Below are 6,920 nucleotides of genomic sequence, written 5' to 3' on the forward strand. Positions count from 1 at the left end.
TGTGTGTGTGTGTGTGTGTGCGTGCGTGTGCACGTGTGTGTGTCTGTGTGTGTGTGTGTGTGTGTGTGTGTTTCTGTTATGTATGTCTTTGTGTCCATCCTCCTACACTACTCCTCTTCATTCCGATCCTTTTGCCCTCAAACCAGTCTGACCCTTTCTGAGAATGATGGATTGGTGCCACATGGTGGCCAAAATGAAAGTTAACTCGGTTAACTTTAATTAACTACAGTGTTGTAGTTTCAGTAGCCTACGCACTATGCCTCATAGCAGTGTTGTAGTTTCAGTATGCACTATGCCTCATAGCAGTGTTGTAGTTTCAGTACGCACTATGCCTCATAGCAGTGTTGTAGTTTCAGTAGCCTACGCACTATGCCTCATAGCAGTGTTGTAGTTTCAGTAGCCTACGCACTTTGCCTCATAGCAGTGTTGTAGTTTCAGTACGCACTATGCCTCATAGCAGTGTTATAGTTTCAGTATATGCACTATGCCTCATAGCAGTGTTGTAGTTTCAGTATGCACTATGCCTCATAGCAGTGTTGTAGTTTCAGTATGCACTATGCCTCATAGCAGTGTTGTAGTTTCAGTATGCACTATGCCTCATAGCAGTGTTGTAGTTTCAGTATGCACTATGCCTCATAGCAGTGTTGTAGTTTCAGTATGCACTATGCCTCATAGCAGTGTTGTAGTTTCAGTATGCACTATGCCTCATAGCAGTGTTGTAGTTTCAGTACGCACTATGCCTCATAGCAGTGTTGTAGTTTCAGTATGCACTATGCCTCATAGCAGTGTTGTAGTTTCAGTATGCACTATGCCTCATAGCAGTGTTGTAGTTTCAGTATGCACTATGCCTCATAGCAGTGTTGTAGTTTCAGTATGCACTATGCCTCATAGCAGTGTTGTAGTTTCAGTATGCACTATGCCTCATAGCAGTGTTGTAGTTTCAGTATGCACTATGCCTCATAGCAGTGTTGTAGTTTCAGTATGCACTATGCCTCATAGCAGTGTTGTAGTTTCAGTACGCACTATGCCTCATAGCAGTGTAGTTTCAGTATGCACTATGCCTCATAGCAGTGTTGTAGTTTCAGTATGCACTATGCCTCATAGCAGTGTTGTAGTTTCAGTATGCACTATGCCTCATAGCAGTGTTATAGTTTCAGTATGCACTATGCCTCATAGCAGTGTTGTAGTTTCAGTATGCACTATGCCTCATAGCAGTGTTGTAGGTTCAGTATGCACTATGCCTCATAGCAGTCGTTGTAGTTTCAGTATGCACTATGCCTCATAGCAGTGTTGTAGTTTCAGTATGCACTATGCCTCATAGCAGTGTTATAGTTTCAGTATGCACTATGCCTCATAGCAGTGTTGTAGGTTCAGTATGCACTATGCCTCATAGCAGTGTTGTAGTTTCAGTATGCACTATGCCTCATAGCAGTGTTGTAGTTTCAGTATGCACTATGCCTCATAGCAGTGTTGTAGTTTCAGTACGCACTATGCCTCATAGCAGTGTTGTAGTTTCAGTATGCACTATGCCTCATAGCAGTGTTGTAGTTTCAGTACGCACTATGCCTCATAGCAGTGTTGTAGTTTCAGTACGCACTATGCCTCATAGCAGTGTTGTAGTTTCAGTACGCACTATGCCTCATAGCAGTGTTGTAGTTTCAGTACGCACTATGCCTCATAGCAGTGTTGTAGTTTCAGTACGCACTATGCCTCATAGCAGTGTTGTAGTTTCAGTACGCACTATGCCTCATAGCAGTGTTGTAGTTTCAGTACGCACTATGCCTCATAGCAGTGTTATAGTTTCAGTACGCACTATGCCTCATAGCAGTGTTGTAGGTTCAGTATGCACTATGCCTCATAGCAGTGTTGTAGTCTCAGTATGCACTATGCCTCATAGCAGTGTTGTAGGTTCAGTATGCACTATGCCTCATAGCAGTGTTGTAGTTTCAGTATGCACTATGCCTCATAGCAGTGTTGTAGGTTCAGTATGCACTATGCCTCATAGCAGTGTTGTAGGTTCAGTACGCACTATGCCTCATAGCAGTGTTGTAGTTTCAGTATGCACTATGCCTCATAGCAGTGTTGTAGTTTCAGTATGCACTATGCCTCATAGCAGTGTTGTAGTTTCAGTATGCACTATGCCTCATAGCAGTGTTATAGTTTCAGTATGCACTATGCCTCATAGCAGTGTTGTAGGTTCAGTACGCACTATGCCTCATAGCAGTGTTGTAGTTTCAGTATGCACTATGCCTCATAGCAGTGTTGTAGTTTCAGTACGCACTATGCCTCATAGCAGTGTTGTAGTTTCAGTACGCACTATGCCTCATAGCAGTGTTGTAGTTTCAGTATGCACTATGCCTCATAGCAGTGTTGTAGGTTCAGTACGCACTATGCCTCATAGCAGTGTTGTAGGTTCAGTATGCACTATGCCTCATAGCAGTGTTGTAGTTTCAGTATGCACTATGCCTCATAGCAGTGTTGTAGTTTCAGTATGCACTATGCCTCATAGCAGTGTTATAGTTTCAGTATGCACTATGCCTCATAGCAGTGTTGTAGTTTCAGTATGCACTATGCCTCATAGCAGTGTTGTAGTTTCAGTACGCACTATGCCTCATAGCAGTGTTGTAGTTTCAGTATGCACTATGCCTCATAGCAGTGTTGTAGTTTCAGTATGCACTATGCCTCATAGCAGTGTTGTAGTTTCAGTATGCACTATGCCTCATAGCAGTGTTGTAGTTTCAGTACGCACTATGCCTCATAGCAGTGTTGTAGTTTCAGTATGCACTATGCCTCATAGCAGTGTTGTAGTTTCAGTACGCACTATGCCTCATAGCAGTGTTGTAGTTTCAGTATGCACTATGCCTAATAGCAGTGTTGTAGTTTCAGTACGCACTATGCCTCATAGCAGTGTTGTAGTTTCAGTATGCACTATGCCTCATAGCAGTGTTGTAGTTTCAGTATGCACTATGCCTCATAGCAGTGTTGTAGTTTCAGTATGCACTATGCCTCATAGCAGTGTTGTAGTTTCAGTATGCACTATGCCTCATAGCAGTGTTGTAGTTTCAGTACGCACTATGCCTCATAGCAGTGTTGTAGTTTCAGTATGCACTATGCCTCATAGCAGTGTTGTAGTTTCAGTACGCACTATGCCTCATAGCAGTGTTGTAGTTTCAGTATGCACTATGCCTCATAGCAGTGTAGTTTCAGTATGCACTATGCCTCATAGCAGTGTTGTAGTTTCAGTATGCACTATGCCTCATAGCAGTGTAGTTTCAGTATGCACTATGCCTCATAGCAGTGTAGTTTCAGTATGCACTATGCCTCATAGCAGTGTTGTAGTTTCAGTATGCACTATGCCTCATAGCAGTGTAGTTTCAGTATGCACTATGCCTCATAGCAGTGTTGTAGTTTCAGTATGCACTATGCCTCATAGCAGTGTTGTAGTTTCAGTACGCACTATGCCTCATAGCAGTGTTATAGTTTCAGTACGCACTATGCCTCATAGCAGTGTTGTAGTTTCAGTACGCACTATGCCTCATAGCAGTGTTGTAGTCGAGTTACTACATGAGTCCGAGTCGATTCTCTCAACTCCCCAGACAGTGTTTGAGTCCGAGTCCAAATCCGAGTCAAAGAAGAGTTTGAGTCGAGTCCGAGTCGAGTCCCCAATATTACCACTAAACATGAGTGTGAATCCACATGTAGGTGGAACACACGTGCCTGAATAATGTCACGGTATTAGTCAATATCTTATGCCAAATTATTAGGGCCTATTACCCCAAAAAAAGTCTTTATCAATTAACAAGTCCGAGTCCTTCGTCTCCAACTTCTGTGTCCAAATACATGAATGTTTGCGTCCAAGTTCATGTCATCAGTGCTCAAGTCACAAGTCCCAAGTCGAGTCACAAGTCCTAAAATGAGTCCAGGACTCAGACTCCAGGACTCGAGTACTACTCTACAACACTGCCTTGATACTACAAGAGATATATAGTGTAGTACGCCAACGCGGTGGTTATAAGGATAAGGAGGTTATTTCAGTTCGTGTACAGTATAACAGCACACGCAGTATTTATGGAGTAATATTCACAAATTGTTATGATATCACTTTGAGAAGAAGATCATTTGGATAAAGTTGAAGGGCAATGTGTTTTCAGCCCGGAGCACAAACCCCAGCTTGATGTTTCTTATGACTTCAATAGTGTGAAAGCAGAGAGGCAGAGATCACACCTGTTCACATGCCATATAAAGGCTAACTGCAGTCTAATGTTTATACCATCTCTGCCTCGTCCCCACAGGCCACTGAAAACACTGTGGATTATTTAATAGAGCTGTATACTGATGGCTAGGCTACAGTTTCACTGCTGCTTTATGATCGCAAGCTGGGAAAGCTATCTCTCAGCTGCAAAGATGGAGGAAGAGACATCATAGCTATACAGTGCCCTTTATACTCCATCATCAGCCCCGTGTTCGGCTCTTAGAGTCACACGAGTCAGGCCAAAGCTCAATTAACACGAGTCAGGCCAAGGCTCAATTAACACGAGTCAGGCCGAGGCTCAATTAACACGAGTCAGGCCGAGGCTCAATTAACACGAGTCAGGCCGAGGCTCAATTAACACGAGTCAGGCCGAGGCTCAATTAACACGAGTCAGGCAGAGTCTCAATTAACACGAGTCAGGCCGAGGCTCAATTAACACGAGTCAGGCCGAGGCTCAATTAACACGAGTCAGGCCGAGTCTCAATTAACACAAGTCAGGCAGAGTCTCAATTAACACGAGTCAGGCAGAGTCTCAATTAACACGAGTCAGGCCGAGGCTCAATTAAATCTGGAGATGAATTGGTGGAGCTGGGCCGGAGGTTTCTTTGAGTTAGATGGTAATTACAGAGCACTGCTGCAGCAGTGATACTGGGGCCTGTCTGGGGCCTGCTGGCTTCTTCTATATGGATAATAACAATGAAACTGTCAGCTTGAGGGCCAGGCAGACAGGTCTGATGTTACCGGTGGTATGATGTGTGCGGTGGCATATCTCATGTAGCAACCGCAAGTCACATAGAGGCATGTTATTTTACACTGCAGTCTCCAGCATGTCTAGCTGAGAGAGTAATCAGATAAGATAATGTAGTCAGGAGAGAGAGAGGGAGGGGGAGAGAGAGAGAGAGAGCGGGCAATGAGTATAGCAGTCTCAGGATGGAGTGCACTGGGCGGGGGAGATGGATCTGTGTGTGTGTGTGTGTGTGTGTGTGTGTGTGTGTGTGTGTGTGTGTGTGTAGGTGTGTGTGTGTGTGTGTAAGAGGGAGGAAGTGTGGTCTACATCCACTGTGGGCTCTCTCTTTACCTTTCACTCTCTCTCGCTCTCAACAACACTAAAACTCTCACATACACACACGCACACACACGCACGCGCGCGTGCACGCACACACACACACACACACACCAATTCCCCCTGCTCTCCCGGTCATTGCTCCACCCCCCCTCTGGCAATCTGGGGAGAGCTGTAGACTAGTCCATGCTTCCTCTGATACATGTGCATTCACCAGCTGCTTCTTTTCCAACCCGATCTCCAAAAAAATTGTAAAATAGCAACGTTTGTGGACATACGTTGGTATTTTACGATGTCGGCTAAGAAATTGTAAAATGGGAACGTATGCGTCTACAGCGGTGGGCGTGGTTTGGGCGTGTTTTACGGAGATTTTCTGTTTCTAACCCCTCCCCCTACTCTAATCCTCACCCTAACCACTCAGAACGTTACTATTTTACATTTTTCGAGCCGAAATTGTAAAATAGCAACGTTGGTCCATATCGTTGGTATTATACAATTTTCTAAGAGACTGTGTTGTCTTTTCACCTGACAGCGAGGAATTTCACCAGCAGGAGGTAGCGTGTGGGAGGATCACACTGTTGCCCCTCGTTCCTCTCCCCAACGAACAGGTAGTGCAGGTCGCTATAGTGCAGAGACCAGGACTCCCCGCAGACACGGCCAATTGTGTCTGTAAGAACGTCTGACCAAGCTGGAAGTGCCGCTGCCGGGAATTGAGCCCGGGTCTCTGTGGTGGTAGGTGAGTGCTTTTACCTCGACACTACCCAGACGCCCCAAGACATTTTCTAATAGGTGACTTTAACTAATACCAAAGTCATTTTCTACTAAGATATCTTTATAGTCAAGTGTGGCTTCATCCACCACTGTACTTGTGTGCGCGCACGCACGCACGCACGAGCACACACATACACACACACACAGACCACACACCCACACGCAGATTTGTGCTGCAAAAGGCGAGTGTGTGTGAGTGTAAACTTGGTCGACAGGGAGGATGTTTATAAAGCTGCCAGGCTCAGTGCATCTTTCAGGCTGCATTATGGCTGCTTTCTGATTGGTGGGTGGAGGTGGGGGTGGAGGTGGAGGTGGGCCTCTCTGAGGTTCAACCAGAGGCTAGCAGTCTCACAGCATCCAGCAGCTCCTGTTTCACTGCACTCAGTGTGCTGAGGGGTGCAGTCTGTCTGTCGCTCTGACACACACACACACACACACACACACACACACACACACACACACACACACACACACACACACACACACACACATTTGTGTTTCTGTATGTCTGTTGTACACACACACATACATGTGCGCCGCACGCACACACACACACACACACAAATAGAAATTCACAATTTCACACACACACACACACACACACACACACACACACACACACACACACACACACATACACACACGTATGTACGTACGCACGCACGCACGCACGCACACACACACACACACACACACACACACACACACACACACACACACACACACACACATACACCCACACACACACACACACACACACACACACACACACACCTACACACACACCCCCACACACACACACACACACACACACACACGCGCGCGCGCGCACGC

This window comes from Poromitra crassiceps, assembly GCF_964638095.1.
Source record: "Poromitra crassiceps genome assembly, chromosome: 3".
Lineage (NCBI taxonomy): Eukaryota > Metazoa > Chordata > Actinopteri > Beryciformes > Melamphaidae > Poromitra > Poromitra crassiceps.